The sequence below is a fragment of the Schistocerca nitens genome, chromosome 5 (genome assembly GCF_023898315.1).
Source record: "Schistocerca nitens isolate TAMUIC-IGC-003100 chromosome 5, iqSchNite1.1, whole genome shotgun sequence".
NCBI lineage: Eukaryota > Metazoa > Arthropoda > Insecta > Orthoptera > Acrididae > Schistocerca > Schistocerca nitens.
In genome coordinates this window covers 705,954,133-705,971,547 of record NC_064618.1, presented here as the reverse complement: position 1 = coordinate 705,971,547, position 17,415 = coordinate 705,954,133, and positions in this window count along the sequence as shown.

Genomic DNA, 17,415 nt, shown 5'->3' with positions numbered 1-17,415 from the left:
CTTGTAACAGCATCCTTGGTATCGCAGTTGTTGAGAGGAGCATCTGCTGAACAGTGCTGCCATCTCGCGGAGTTTCGGTTAAGCTCGAGCGCGCAGATTCGTTTGGGTCACTGCAGCCGTCGGAAACAGTACCCCGTTTGCCTCCGCGTTCAAGACGTGGTCATACAATACGAGGGACGCTATCAGTGGAAAACGTAATTTTCACTCATAATTTCTAAAAGGTGCCATATCTTATTGTTAGTGCAGGTTGCGTACTATGTATTTAGGTCTCGAGTAGTATATGAGTTGGTTGCATGTCAATATCAAAGTCTTCACCGTTGTGTCCCCCCTACCCTCCATCTCTACACCCTCCATCTCCTTTCCCAAGGTGGCTTCCGTCAACTCCCCCTCCCGGATGATGCCCTCTCTCCCTCCATTTATCCTTCCTATCAACTCTGATCCTCACCCCCCTCCTTTCCTCCGACCTTTCCCTGGGCTCCCTCTTCCTCCCCCCTTCCATCCTGTGTTTTCTCCCCGCCCAACCTCCCCCTGTGTCCCTTCTCCTCCCCCACCCCCCCGAGTCCTTTTGCATTCCCCTCCTCTGCCTTCCCCACTCCCTGGCACGTCTGCTCAGCACCCCCCACCCCTCTTATGGGTCTTCTCCATTGGCTTCTTCCCCCCCTCCCACCCTTCACTTTTCTTCTCCTTCCCCCCCTTTTTTTTATTTTCTTCATCATCTGTCCAGTTTCCCCCCCCACCTGCTCTCGGCTGTGGTATGTCGTATTTGTGCCAACTTTTTAGTGCCGTGTTTAAGTGAGTGTTCAGTGTTGTGCGTCTTTCCACAGTGTTGCGAACAGCAATCATGCTGTCGCTGGGTGTGCATTTTATATCTTGCGAACAGAAACCAGACTGTCGCCGTGTTTTTTTAACTGTCTGTCTGTTATTTTTCTGCTTCTTGTGTATTATCTTAGCATCATCACCCATGTGTTTTATGTTTTAAGTTCTAGAATTTTCTGCCATTTTTCCTTTAAGTCACCGATTTTATCGCCAACTGTTATTTTTTATTATCTTCCTCTTTTTAACACAAATTCTGTAGGCTGCAGAGCGGCGTAGTCAGCTGCTGCCAGCCCGCCCCCTTCGGGGGGAATTGAAATTCAATAAAGAAAAAAAAAAAACAATATCAAAAAGTCTCTCCCCCCCCCCTCCACCTATCCCATCCGTCTAAAGTATAGTGATATGATGCTGTACTCTATGAACTCTATAAAGACGCTTTCCGTATATGTATTGTACACGTTATTTTTAACGAGAAATTTTGCAGATATGTCGCTTGTAAAATACGATTTTCTCCCCTGCTACGTATCAGACATGATGAGAATCTAATTGACGGTATATTTCTATGACAAGATATGAGAGAGTGTATAACTTTCACAAAAGTTAAACTGTTTAATGATTTTTTTATAAAAGTCATGGGAATATGAGACTCACTGTATTTGAAAGCGAGGGAAAAAATAAATTACGAGAAAATGACATTACTTTCACAAAAACAAATCAATCGCGTCAATTTTAAATGGAAGCATATAAGGAGACTCCCTTCAACTACTGTAACTTACGTATGGTCGACGTGTAGGACTTGTAACACGACATGAAGCACTATAAATATCAATCATGTTTAGTTTGTTTATTCAAGTATATTTCTGTGTATTTTTTTTTTTTTTTTTGCTTTTTATGTGTATTCTTCAAGCTCTTTTAACGCGCACCTGTGTACCTTGAAGAGATCAAGATAAAACGCAGCAAGAACAGAAGGAACACTGAAAAGCATTATAAATGTAACTTTCGTTGTTTCCAAACTAGAGACATAAATGAAACAGCATCTGAAACTGCCACGATAGTCATTTGCGTCAGATAGGTGGGTGACCTGCAACTAGATGTCGCCCAAGGAGACATGAGATGGAGTACATGGAAATCCTTATGACCGTAACGCTATGGAAAGATGAGCTGTCTGAAACTGTAGTGTGTGTATCATTTTGAATATTGTAGTATGTATTATATCTGATATGGTAAGAAGATAGGCATAAAAAATTATAAAAAAAAAGCTCTATGAAAATTGCATAAGAGTGGTTTAAAGCCATGAGAAATGCGCGACGTAATCTATTTTCCTTCATTGTGGTTGAGATTTAAAAACACTTTTCTTAAAACTGGACTTCATAGTTAAGGACTCCATTCAAGAAGTATCGCTTTTAGATCTGTCAAACAGCAGATATCAGGCCCTCTCAAGAACACTGCAGAAGGAAGAAGACAACGCTGGAAAAGTTTGTTGTTGTTGCAAGTTTTTCAGAAATGCTGTGTGACACCCTACAATCAGCCCAAACGCTAAATAAGAGGGCTTGAAAGTACTGGAAAGATAATTAACTAAAGCAGAAAGAAATCACTCATCATATTCCCACAGTCGCACAGCGAATGATGAAGAGAGTGATTAAATCTTTCCAGCGCCAAACTGAATTTTTGACGTACATTTTTACGAAAAATGAAATTCAAAAATTTTATGAAAATATGGAACTATTTTTTGTGCTTATGTGAACTGAACGTTGATCGTTATACCAGTTCATTATGTGTCTTTTGAAGTTATTTCATAGCAGCTGATTTTAAAGCCACTGTATAAATGTAAAAGAGTATGCAGTACTATTTATATACATCTCAATAGCATTAACTATTCTGTACAGATAATTGTTCTTTATTACATTAAATCATTTGTGAGAAGCACATTAAAAATAACACGCTACAAGAATAAAATGAGTTTTTTCGTTCTTACCCTGATACATAAAGCTTCGTAACACATTTAAAACTTTCAAGTAGCTTACGCGTGGTAAACTACGTCACTTTAGTAATAATTAAGTCGAAAAATATGTCAGTGTTAAAAAGGGAGTAACGCGTCACACATCGCAACTGTTGCTTAGGGACTGTGCGGAAGGCGCATTGATGCTTTCAGAAGAGGAATTAAATGTGAAAGAGGACCAAATGCAATTGCTGGATTGTAGACGAGATGACTCTTATGCCGAAAACGAGGACAATAAAAACACTGTTAACAGCTTATGTTACACAGAGTTTGTTTCAAAAGTGAAAACGTCAGATACAAAAGTGATTATGTGATTAGACTATCAGCGAAACTGAAGACAAATCAGAAAAAATGAAAGAAGTCTGCTGTGTATGAACAAAGTTATACACATCGAAACACGAGAAACACTGCCATAGCTAAGGAAATTTTCTTCAACTTTAATCGTAATTATTACGATGAGGAACTGAAGAAGAAATATCTGTACTGACCTTCTGGATCTGAGAACTGTAAGGACGTGAAACGCGGATCGTGTAAAAACCAGGAAGTACCAGCTGAGAGAATAGGAAATATGCTGCCGTGGAAGGATGTAACAAACTTTGTGGACAGAGAAGAAACAAAATGAAGAGGCACCATAAATAAAACTGCGAGCAAGTCCTACCAGAAGCAGGGCATGTCAGTGAGACTTATATTACGAAATACAGTGATCCTTTAGTTCTAGAGGTAACTAAAACTTACAAAATGAGAAGCGTTATCGAGGACATTTGAGGTAGTACATACGAGCATGCAGAGGTGAGAAGATTAAGAGGGAGAATCAGAAAATATGCACGGTTACGTCAAATCACCCGAGATCTAGAAAAAAAAAAAAAAAAACGCCGCGTATATCATTGATCAATAAGAAGAAATTTGCATATTATATACACAACTGGCCATTAAAATTGCTACACCAAGAAGAAATGCAGATGATAAACGGGTACTCATTGGACAAATATATTATACTAGAACTCACATGTGATTACATTTTCACGCAATTTGGGTGCATAGATCCAGAGATATCAGTATCCAAAACAACCACCTCTGGCCGTAATAACGGCCTTGATACGCCTGGGCATTCAGTCACACAGAGCTTGGATGGCGTGTACAGGTACAGCTGCCCATGCAGCTTCAACACGATACCACAGTTCATCACGAGTAGTGACTGGCATATTGTGACGAGCCAGTTGCTCGGCGACCATTCACCAGACGTTTTCGATAGGTGAGAGATCTGGAGAATGTGCTGGCCAGGGCAGCAGTCGAACATTTTCTGCATCCAGAAAGGCCCGTACAGGACCTGCAACATGCGGTCGTGCATTATCCTGCTGAAATGTAGGGTTTCGCAGGGATCGAATGAAGGGTAGAGCCACGGGTCGTAACACATCTGAAATGTAACGTCCACTGTTCAAAGTGACGTCAATGCGAACAAAAGGTGGTCGAGACGTGTAACCAATGGCACACCATACCATGACGCCGGGTGATACGCCAGTATGGCGATGGCGAATACACGCTTCCAATGTGCGTTCACTGCGATGTCGCCAAACACCGATGCGACCATCATGATGCTGTAAACAGAACCTGGACTCATCCGAAAAAATGAGGTTTTGCCATTCGTGTACCTAAGTTCGTCGTTGAGTACACCATCGCAGGCGCTCCTGTCTGTGATGCAGCGTCAAGGGTAACCGCAGCCATGGTCTTCGTGCTGATAGTCCATGCTGCTGCAAACGTCGTCAAACTGTTCGTGCAGATGGTTGTTGTCTTGCAAACGTCCCCATGTGTTGACTCAGGGATCGAGACGTAGCTGCACGATCCGTTACAGCCATGCGGATAAGGTGCCTGTCACCTCGACTGCTAGTGATACGAGGCCGTTGGGATCCAGCACGGCGTTCCGTATTACCCTCCTGAACCCACCGATTCCGTTTTCTGCTATCCGTCATTGGATGTCGACCAGCGCGAGCAGCAATGTCGCGATACGATACACCGCAATCGCTATAGCCTACAATCCGACCTTTATCAAAGTCGGAAACGTTATGGTACGCATTTCTCCTCCTTACACGAGGCATCACAACAACGTTTCACCAGGCAACGCCGGTCAACTGCTGTTTGTGTATGAGAAATCGGTTGGAAACTTTCCTCGTGTCAGCACGTTGTAGGTGTTTCCACCGGCGCCAACCTAGTGTGAATGCTCTGGAAAGCTAATTATTTGCATATGACAGCATCTTCTTACTGTCGGTTAAATTTCGCGTCTGTAGCACGTCATCTTCGTGGTGTAGCAATTTGAATGGCCAGTAGTGTAAATTGATTTAGTATCGGAACTTTCTTTTTCCACCTATTCTTTCTTTATTCCTCAATAGGTATTTCATTACTGAATCCGTATTTTAATACTTTTACTGAGACTTCCTGGCAGATTAATACTCTATTCTGGAACGGGATTCCACTCTGCGCCTTTTGCGTTTTTTTGAACAAGTGTCTACTGAACTATCTATGCACAGTTCACAACCAGCCCTCACAGCTTTACTTTTGTCCTACTCTTTTCTCTATTCGAGTCCCGGTATAGAGAGTTAATCTTCCAGGAAGTTTGAAATCATCGCACACTCTGCTACATAGCGAAAATCCATTTTTGGAAACAATAACCAAGTTTATGATTACGCTATTTCTCCGCAGTACGGTTTCTACTGAGGGTACTAGTCCGGCAGTGATGCAGGAGGACTTCTGTGATGTTTGGAAGATAGACGAAGAGGTACTGGTGGCAGTAAAACTGTTATGGCTGGTCGTGCGTTGTGCTTGTAGAGCTCAGTCAGTATGCAGTCTGCCTGCAGCAGCATTGGTGTGCTGGCCTAGAGGTGTGCAGAACAGTACGGCCGGCAGCACATACGTCGGTTCGGTTAGTCGTGAGCTTACAGTGTCCCTATGCTGTGTGTTTCTGGTATTACTGGGTGGATTAACATGAAATGAAGGCTCGAGTTAGTAAGAAAGGTACTCGGAAGTTTATTTTCGACAGATAAGTTGCAAGGCCTTAGCCATTCGAAGTTATTGATTAGAAGCGATAGTCGAAGCTGAAGTGGACGATGTTGAATCTGTTTCGATAAATGGTCACTTCCGTGATGTTTATTAAATACAAAAATTCTAATCTATGTAAGAAAATAGTTGAATCCAGTGGAGGAACACTTTGAACACTTTAAGTTCAACCATAGTGACAGTAGCTTCGCTGAAGTCTGCATCACCCATGTTGGTCTTGGGATTCGAACCATTCGATTCTTCTAAATTCCACTTGAAGTCCCTGAAGATCAAAGAATGCGGCAATGTCATCTTATGGAAAATTATTCAGTAACTTAGCGAAGAAATAGTCAAGATCCCGGGATTTTTCACTTATCCTATGTAAAACTTAATCTACTGAGTTCTCTCTAAGACCTCTAGAAATGCGCAACAGTGAATTGTGAAACGCCCTGTTGGCCACTACGTAATTTCATATACTCAGGTTACACTACACGAAATTTAAGTGTGCACTTGTGCTACTTACGCCTAGTATTAATTTATGACAGTGGAGAGATTATTTGTCTCCATGTAACGGTTCACTTAATGGGTTTGTTACCATTTTGACCATCTTATACATTACTTTGCAATTTCATGTTGCTCGTGCTAGAGGAAGTTTTAGTTCCCTTCCAGAGCCTGTCCACACGTATATTTGCCTACTATTATTTTGTGACTACTACACGATTACTTGTCTCAATTTAATATTTTCCTCTGATCGTTTTTATTGCAATTGTAACCATTATTACAGGTTGCTCTGATCTTTAGATTATTGAAGTGTTAGCGTAGGAAGTTTGTATGGTACTTCTAATTTTAGTTTTAGTTTTATCTTGGCGCCTCTTATCACGTATCCCGTAGTATTACTGGCCTGTTATCTTACTCACTGTCTTTTTGCTCCTTAATTTATTTTGCAACCGTTCCCAGCCTTCGATTGGTATGTAATCGTGTTTCTTCCGTCTCTATCTTTGCACTCTATAGCGGCATATTTCCGTGCTACTTCTTGGCCGCTTCTCCCACGCACACCGCAAACTGGCAGTTTCAGTAACATTGCGTCAATAGTTCTTTTGGAGATTTTAATAGTTTTTTAAATATTAAGATTTTTCTAAAGAAAAGATTAATGTTGCTAAACGAACAACACAAATAACCGGAATATCTTTGTCCATCTACCAGCGGCTTACAAAACGCTGTCCCCCATACTTACAATCTAATCAGAGTGACAGATGGCACGGAAGCTCTGGCCACCCTCCCAGTGACGAATGGAGCCGGAATTTTCCGTTAGCCCAGGGAAGAAGTGCCAATTGTAGGGGAAGACTGACCTAACCGTTTCCCTATTAACATTCGCCATAACTCTCTGGAGTCTACAACCTCCACCTGTCAAGTTAAGTTGGCAATGCAAACCCTCATTGTTACAACTGGCCATGCAGAGGGGCCTTCAAAACATCGTCACCCACAAGCTTATTCACACACAGACGCATACAAAGAACAATAGACAAAAGCGGCATCTGTATGTGTAAATAAAAAAAGGTTTCTTTTTACTCCTCAAGAGGCTCTGTATAGTTTCGTCAGTGTGAAATGACTGACGGGCTAAACACTATTTGCATGTTGTAAGGTAGCAGGTCGTCTTCTAATGTGGAGGCATGCAAATTGGCCCTGTGATCTTACTTAAATTAACTAGATACCCTACAAAATAATGGATTAGGAATTCAACTGCTATTAAATGAAACAAGAATCGCAATTGATTCTATTTATTCTGTTAAGTTGAATCAGGAATCATTTGACTAGCAAGTATTATATTGAAATGAAAAGTTGGCGCATCAGATAAAAGGGGCTGGGTTATGATTCTGGAAATCACGTAAATGATACAACTGCAGTCGCAAAATTGTACCATGATTGATGTGACGTTCGTACAAAAGACACATACTACTAAAGAAGAGAATGAGTGGCAACTGTGGCTGATATTCAGAGCAAACTGCTCATTAGAATCTGAATGCAGGTCTTCAAAGCGCAGATTGAAGTTATCGAAATCCTAGAAAAATGACTTTACTGTTTCTATCCTTCACCTTTCGGTTGCGGGTCGATCTCATCATAGTAGACGGTAGATGGAAGCTGAGGCAGTTGCAGGATCAGTCATTGCCGATCAGTGGCTAAGTCCAATAAGCCCGAAATATTTCTAAAACTTTCATCTCGTCTGCTCTGAATGCGTCGCAGGACGGTGGCGGTGGAGGGTGCCGGCGAAAAAGGTGCTCTATGATCAAGACTTAAAGACGAAGTAAGTTTGTACTGAAAGCTTAATAAAAGGGGTACTTACGTGTCTGCATTTTGCGCTTTTTACTCTGTTCGCATTGGATGGGCTATGGATCTACCGAAAACCAGCGTGTAAAAATATTTCTTAGAAAATGCTGGTCACCTTTCCTGTTTCTTCAGGTATTGACCAGTAACGTGAGTCCTAAGACATAGCGCAGAAGAAAGGCATCTCAGTCTCGTTTTGTCTGTGGCCTCTGAGGTGAGTACTCATAGCCACAGTTAAGTTTCTCTCTGTAACCTCCAAATCATTTTCATAAGCCAATCCAGGCACATCTTATGTTGCAGAGACATTTAGTTTTTGTGTAGCAAACGTTTGGCGGCATCTCACTCTTTCAAAGGTGCTCCAAACTGCTAGTTCCTACTTCATTTCCCAGAATTTGCCTATAGCATCCAGTGCATTTCAAGGAAACACGCTTCCACGTTATGTGCACAATAATGCCTTCCTGGCAATGCTAAAAATAGATTGCCTTCTCCTTCCTTCTATGGGCAGTAGGACGGTCGCTCCTGGGGGCTTTATGCTATGGCAGATAGAATCTGTGCAGCATGCTGCGCGTCCGACACCCGAGTGCGGTACTACAACAGAGAGGCCGGTGGACTGCAGGGAACTGACCTGCGTCTCTTCCAGCGCGTCCTCCGGAGAACTGCTCCGTGGGTGGTTCCTCTGCCCGCATCTCGTGGTCGTGCGGTAGCGTTCTCGCTTCCCACGCCCGGGTTCCCGGGTTCGATTCCCGGCGGGGTCAGGGATTTTCTCTGCCTCGTGATGGCTGGGTGTTGTGTGCTGTCCTTAGGTTAGTTAGGTTTAAGTAGTTCTAAGTTCTAGGGGACTGATGACCATAGCTGTTAAGTCCCATAGTGCTCAGAGCCATTTGAACCATTTTTTTTTTGGTTCCTCTGTCTGTGTGACTCTGCTGTTCGTCTGAGCACTGTCGCCTCATCCCACGCTCTTTCGACGTCTTCTTATTTAGATAAGCCATACGAATTCGAATAAAATGGAAGTGACGATAATTGACTACTGACAATTACCAGTACGTTATGCATTACATTGCTCGAGCTCGATCGAGAATTCTGCAATAATGGGGGTTTTTATATTATGATTTAATACACGTTAATGCACAGCTTTGGAGAAAGACGGTCGCATAACAATGTTAAGACAGCATGTGCTATTAGCACTTATGAAATAGATATAACTACTGCACTTCACACTCATTATACTTAAGGACCCAACGAAGGAGAAGGTATACGAAGCTGCCCTTGATTCAACACAAAAATATTACCAGTTAGTTATGTTTTAATTCATATTAAAAGATAGAACCACGTAAACTTTACTGTCAATGGCAGAAGATGCTTCATTTTTAATCACGTTCTTCTCAAGCATTTAATTTGGCAGCCGAAACTGATTTCATTATTTTACTTTCCATTAGAGTGCCAATAGTTCAGTTCATAAAGGAAGTATTAAATTGTAGAACTGTATTCCTTTTGATATAAGTGCCTTTTAAATGTGGTAACAGATAGCTCCCTTTAATCGTTTTAAGTTTCATCAGTCAGTGTGGCAAAAGAGGACAATTATTTTCAGTTAGTCTCCTTTCACATATAAAAATAATTTTGCTTTTACTAAATGAGTAGGACCATGAAAAAACCCAACTTTTATAAATCGAAAAAGGATTACAAAAGATCAATACAAGAAACTTTTATAAAACATTCAAAACAAAACCAACCGGTTTCCAACCTCAAAGTCTTTGCCTCAAAAATGAAAATGGCAGTTCGGCTCTTAACAACCAGGAAAACTGTAAGGTACTTGCTAATTATTTTGAGAAAGTATTAAACTGTCCAGAACCAGCGAATAAATTCCAACCACAGTAAACTAATAACACCAAACCTAGCACTAAATAACCTGATAAAATCGAAATAACTAGACAAATTAAGATACTTAAAAACAATAAAGCATCCAGAGAAGACAGTACAATTGCAGAACTACTCAAATCAGCTGACCCTAACGCTATAAAGGAGATCACTCGTCTAATAGGACATATCTGGCAAACAGAGGAAATATCTTAAAACTGGAAAACTCCCCTAATTCATCCATTACATAAAAAGGGGATAGAACTGATGTAAATAATTACCGAGGAATCGCTCATCTCCCGGTCACACAGAAAATTCTCTCGCAATGTTTACTTCATCGAGCCCAAGAACAGTTAGAACATGAAATTGGTGAATACCAAGCAGGCTTTAGAACAAACAGATCCTGTCCGGAACAAATTCTTAATTTAAACATAATCCTTAGGCACCAAAGGATTTCTAGTAACAATATTGTACGTACATTTCTGGATTTTAAAAAGGCCTACGACCGTTAACAGACACTAGCTTTAAAGTTAAGTTCATGGGAGAAATTTCTGAACCATTTGATATAAAGACTGATGTTAGTCAGGGAGATGGACTTTCACCATTACTGTTTAACTGTATTTTGGAAAAGGTAATTACAGAATGGTGAGAGCAAAAGTCGAGTCAAAATATAGATCAGTCAACCAAGTTAGGTAGAAGTAGTATTAGAGTAGATTGCCTCGCCTGTGCCGATGATCTACCAGTTTTAACTAGGAATAGTACCATAGCTCAAAAACAAACTGAAATTCTTAAAGATGTTGCGGAAAAAAGAGGACTACAAATATCATTAAAAAACGGAATATATGACATGCAACAAACAAGCACCAAAGTCTTTGAACATGAAATATGGAAAAATAAAAAAGGTTTTTCAGTTTCAATACTTGCGGGAAATCATACAAGAAACGCTCTGGAAAAAGCTGCAAACCAAGTTCGCTGTCAAAAAGTGGCAACTGCACTCAGATACAAAATATTTATAATAAAAATCATTTTCTAAATTCGGTAAACTTAGACATCTCAGCACTGTAATCAAATCTAAATGTCTTCATGGAGCAGAAAGTTTAATTTTAAATAGAAAGAGTGATACTGAAGAAATTCAAAAGAAAGTAAGATTATTAGGAAAATATTAAGCCCCAAAATTAGTCATGCAGGAACTTATAGGCTGAAAAGTAATAAGGAAATAGAAGAATACGCACACATACATGGTGATATGTGAAAAAGAAGACTTAAATTTTATGGACACATAAAGGAATGGCACCCACTAGGTTGACGAAACAAGTAATAGAATTCTTCGAAAACATAAGTAAGGCCAAAACTGAGCCAATTAAATGGATCGCTGGGATTAAGTAGGATCTTAAAGTAGCCGGTATACTACGGGCAGACTTACAGACAGTAAAACATTTACACTAAAGATATGTGACTGCAAAGCTAGTCAGAGGTAAATTAGAAAACGGACTGAAGCACAGTGATCGGATGAAAGAACGAGACTTCGTTCTGAAAGGATGAATCAAATTCCGACACAAAAGGAAGGCCAACCATCAAAAGCGACATTCATTGATTGTACAGTCGTGCTCAAAAGCATCCGAACGACCTGAATTGCATTTCGCCTGATTCGAATGCAACCCACATAGCGCAGCTGTCTAGCAGGTCCTCTAATCGCCCCTCGGTACAGTTTTTTGACTATTGGAAATGGTTCCAACAAGTCACCACTAGAAAACACTGCTCTGTATCGCAATAACTCAAGATGTAAAGTAATACCAAGGTATTACAAGTATCAGGGAACATCCTATCACAGATAAGATGGTTCTTCAGGCTTGTAAGATCACATTTACTACAATAAATGACATACATGAAATGTTACCACTCTCATTATTACATCAGATAGGTAATTCACGTAGTAAGTTCGTCGTATTCATGATTTCCTCTTCAAAAAAACATACAGTACTTATTAGTTAACACAAAATGACATAAAAAATTTAAGTTACTCACGAGCAGCTAGTTGAGAATATGTATGAACTTCAAATAACACGACGAACAGTCTCGTTCTGCATATAAATTCAAACCCAGGCCATGCAGACTAAGCAAAGACTTCGTGACTGACGGAAACTAACAGTCATTCCTGACTAGGCATACAGAGAGTGATATACCTCGATTTTAGACAGTATCAGTTAGCAAATATCAACTTTAAATTGCATAACGCAAACATTTTTAACAGACGCGAATTCCTACCCAGCATCTATTGTCCCTGTTAACGAACTACGAGAGATGTTAAATATTGCTTCTTCACAAGTAACTTACTTGAAATGCCGTGAGGTAAAGCTTTGTGTTGGACAGGGATTCCAACCCAGAACCTAATTGGATTGTCATCGAAGCACAATCAACTGTGACATATCGGATTTTCTCGGCTGTAGCTAGATGTTTTAACTGAAATGACGAGGCGAAACATTATTTTTTTCTTTCCCAGGACTCCAACCTGGCACCTATCGCTGTTTTATTCTAGAGAAAATGAACATTAAAAATGGGTTTGTTACACCAGCAGCGTCATGTGAGCATGTTTGAACTAGAAATAATATGACGAAGAGTTCAGTGCTGACTGGGAATCGAGCCCCACACATATCGTTGTTGACTGCACACAAAGAGACGTCAGCTACCGAATTTTTCTCCACCAGCAGCTCGGAATAACATCCTTGAATTTACAATGATTCCGCTAACAGTTCTGTGTCTCACTGGGACTTAAAAACGTCAGATACCGTTAGTGACAACTAAAGAAAATACATTAAAAATCAAAATTATTACCCACCAGCAGATAGGAGTTCTCATGCTAGAGCTTGATAATACATAATGAAAGTTTTAGTGCCGGGCCAGGATTCGAACCCTTTCACGCGCAATATGTGGATATGTTGAGGAATCTGCAGTTTTGAACGAACAACAAATTGCAGTCGATCTGTATGGTCACGAAGGGATCAAATTCCGCGTTAAGGGCGGTCTGAGTTGCATTCTCAGATCAGAACCAATTTTATCGACATACAGAAGCTCAAATAAAGATGGAATAAGTGTCCTGTGACCCTACATAGCGTTTGTTCGTTACTAGAAATAAATAACTAGTATAAGAAAGGTTATTGTGGGTCAACCTAACGTCTACTTGGTAGAGAAGGAATATCATTTTTAACATGAATGTCAGACCACAATGCCATTATACCTTCTTCACTTGGCGTAGCCCGAAGGGAACAGAATCTGTCTCTCCTTATCAAAAATCATCAGCAGAGGTTGGAATCGAACCCAGACCATAAGTATATGAAACTATCATCAATCCAAGAGACCACCAAATTCGCTTCGCTGTCACTCATTTTCCTATCATAAGAATGTTGCGACACACTGGATAAGGATTCTGACACACAGACTCGCTGTAGTGGTTTGCAGCATGTTCAGTACATTCATTTACTTGGTTGACCGAATCGCCATGAACCAGCTGCCTCGGCTACCCGGTGCATACATTCGACTCTATTTTGTAATCACCGAAATAAAATCACGTAACTGACACCTACACAGAACTGCCAACAGTGTAGGATGCATAAATTTAAACAGGAAGTGTTCCTTTCGACTTGAGCTACTCTATTGCGCCATCTGTTTGTTAAAAACGTCGTGCAGTGCAAAAGAAAAGCTGTTTAACCGTCTGTCTCTCCGAAGTCTAGATCCGGCCATATGCATTATCTCACAGCACTGTGCAATGCGCAAGTTCTGGGAGAATTGTTGTTCAGTTCTGGAGGTGGTGCAGTCATGTGTCAGCTAGTAGCGTAACGGTACGCGTCGCGCACTGTTGATAAGACGTCGCGGGTTTGGGTACATTCACTGCTACATTTTTAAAACGCCATACTGCTGTCTGCTAAAGTTATCGATCTAATGGAACTTTGAATATAATTCCCTTCACTTCTTAACCCAATATAGTCGCATGTGGAAAAGGGCTAACTTCTGTGGCATTTTGTTCTTTTCAGGATTAATAGATGGCCAGGCTGCAGATGCATCTCGAATCTTTTGTATTATGTACGGGGAGAGCGCATCGTGCCAAAATACTTCAGAAAAGTGTTTTCTACATTATCTGTCGTGTCGCAATGGCATTTTATTCTTCATAAAACCTTGCTTGACAGTTTTAACTAAGAACAAGTTTTCTACATGCATGTAATCAATAAACTGCATGTCCATTGTCAGACTTTTATAGGTAACATCAGAGAATTCGAATATATCGTTGATGATTAATTTCCCTCTCATGTTAACTAATGTTTTAACAACACTAAACGAAACTGTACGAAAATTGTGCACTGTATTATGAGAAATGAAATAAAACTACCCACGATAACCTTACGACGAAAGTCTGTTCCAATAAAACTGAGTATCTGTGCACAAGCGTGCGTCTATCGGCACGAATTAGTAAAGTACTAATCACTTAGATTTCGATTGGGTCTTTGTTTCATTGGTATGGTGTTCCATACTCTAACTAACCTAAGGACATCACACACATCCATGCCTGAGGCAGGATTAAAATCTGCGACCGTAGCAGTTGATCGGCTCCAGATTGTAGTGTCTAGAACCGCACGGCCACTCCGGCCGGCGCAAATGTGGCATTTCATAAAGAAAGTTATGTATTCCTAGAAACCCAAAATTTGTTAGTCAGCAGCGGAAAGAGGCGTTACCTGTTGTGCAGCATTGTAAGTTTTTCACCATTGCACTATGAGCCGAAAGTATTTTCTTGCGATTTCCTTATCGATGTGTGATCCGACTGCTTGTATCTCTTTCACAGAAGGGATAAAAACGTTACAGTCAGCAAGACTGGAACCGCAAACCATAACAGACCCCACCTCTCAGGTTAGCACGTTTCCACACAGCTATGGAAGAGACATAGGTCTAGGACTCCTCTTACGAGACCAGTTGTGACTAGAACTCGTAAACCACTATTTAAAGGACGAGATTAGATGCGATTTTCACGTGCAACGACTTTCCTGGGCTGAAAACCGTAAATTTACAATCTTTTGTTACAACTCAAGCGTTAATAATAACTCAGATTATTCAATGGAATTGACAGGAAAAATCAAGTGAACTTTGAGACTTAATTCCGTGCACACCAGGAAGTAACTCGTCGATCACAGAGTTGCCAAATATACCTTGCCTTGTTGCCAAATCTCAGTTACATTACCAGCAGAAAGAATACGAACCGATGTGATCCTACAGTGGGCTGGGAAGTGACCAGAGCTGACTTCTCAAAGAAGCGGCTGCTACGGCCTGGAATACGCAATCCGTCTGATTCACATTTGTGGGACTGGGTTTAGGGACTGGAGCGTAGTTACTAATAATACTCAGAACTGACAGCAAACTAAGCTTTATAAATCAGTAACTCTCATAGTTCTAAGTGTACTCAAAACTAAGAAAATCACTGAAGAACGTTTTCGTGCCTCGCCGATAGTCGAGCACAGAAACAAATTAAAATAAAAAAGACTGTGTGCGTGTGAGTGTGTGACAGTGAAAGAGAGAGAGAGAGAGACAGAGAAAAGAGAGTGAGAGTGAGAGAGAGAGATAAAAATAAAAAAGAATGAGAGGGAGAGAGAGAGTAAAAAATTGTTGCAAAGAAACTGAATCATGGCATGTAAAGAAATCTTTCATTAAAATGACACGTTCTACATTATTACGAAATGTCGTATTCATGATCTAGGGAACGAGTATTAATCTAATCTAATCTAATCATAACATATTGCTGACTAGTCATGAAGAGGCACGAATTAGAGAAATTTTCTCCAATATCAGGAACCAAATCTAAACTTGAAAAAAAAAAAAAAGACGACAGTTTTGTAATAAACCGGGACTCCTGTAAAAACCCTTTCGTCCCTGGTAACTAACCATGTAAGGTGTGTGATATACCTCCATTCAGAAGAAACAAAGTGTTTATGCATTTAAAGATGAAGTGCACGATGTGAAGTTCTGTGACGGAGATACGAACCCAGCACGCAATCGGATTGTTAACTAAGTAAAATCAAATGTTACGTATCGGTTTTTCTTACCAGCTGCTAGATATTTGAATCTATAATAAGGATATAAATTTTGGTGCCTGACTGACAATCGAACCGCACACCTACCGTCCTTCTTTATCATCCACGAACATAGCTTAAGTAACACTTGCTTACTTGCCAACAGTAAGATGTGTGCTTGTTTGACCAGAAATAACGACACCTATTGCGATTGTTGGCAACACATGATCAGACATTAAAAAAGCACGTTAATTTTCACTAGCAGACTGGTATGCACGTGATAGGGCTTGAAATGAAATTATGAATATTTTTGTACTGGATCAGAATTCGGACCACATAATTACCTTTGGAGGAGACCTAGAGAAGACTGCAGTCTTGGGAAAAGGAACGAAATCATTGAACTATACTGTTCCGAGAGATTCAGATGCTCGAAAGATGAGATACGAATTCGAATCACAGTCCAGGACCAAATTTTTCAACGTCTCTAGTTCAATCAAGTACAAGAAAAATAAGAGCCCTGTTCCTTTAAATGGCTATCGTTTCATAAAATAAAATAAAATTTTCTAATGTAAGTAAGTTTACTGGAGACAGTATTTCTGTTTACCATGACTTCCACCTATGTCATTTCCCAACGTAAACCGGCTCTGGCCAATTGGTAATAACGGAACGTGATGTTTCATGCGGATTCTGGATTATAACGTCTTCCTCTTGAGGTTACCAGAGGTAAAGTAAATCTGTTTGTGCCTCTTAAAAGTAAATGCCTGAACCCACGCAATGCACCTGTGATAGTTCGTTCCACCAGACCATTGTGGGCACATTTCCCAGCCCCAGGAGTGTGCTGTATCGGATGATGTGCTTAGGTTACAAAATTAGTCATGGTGGAAAACATGCGAGTCTAGGCATCATAGCCTCGATGTAAAGCCATTTTGAAGTATTCACTAATTCAGCGTATTTCTTAGTTCTAGAAAATCCACTGTGAAGTGTGAGGTTACTGGATAATTCGATTATTTCCGTCATTGTTACTACAATTTTCTTTATACCGTTGCTGGAACTCATGTGCTTGAAGATCATTTAATGCCTTTCGGTCATTATAGAAGTAGTTGCCCAAGAAGAGGTTCTTTCCCTGTCTACGGAGTCCTTTTCATGTTAATATCAAACATCAGCAATTACTCGCAGATTACATTAAAACTGAAGTAATTGATGAGGACGTTACTTGATAACAAAAATGCGCTGCCTTTATTAATTTATTTGCGCCTAGAATAGGCTGTCGAATACTGCCAAACCAAAAGCCAAGGGATCTTACTGCCTTCCGTTATACGTCGCTGTCAGTCTTTCCACAAAATCTGGTCG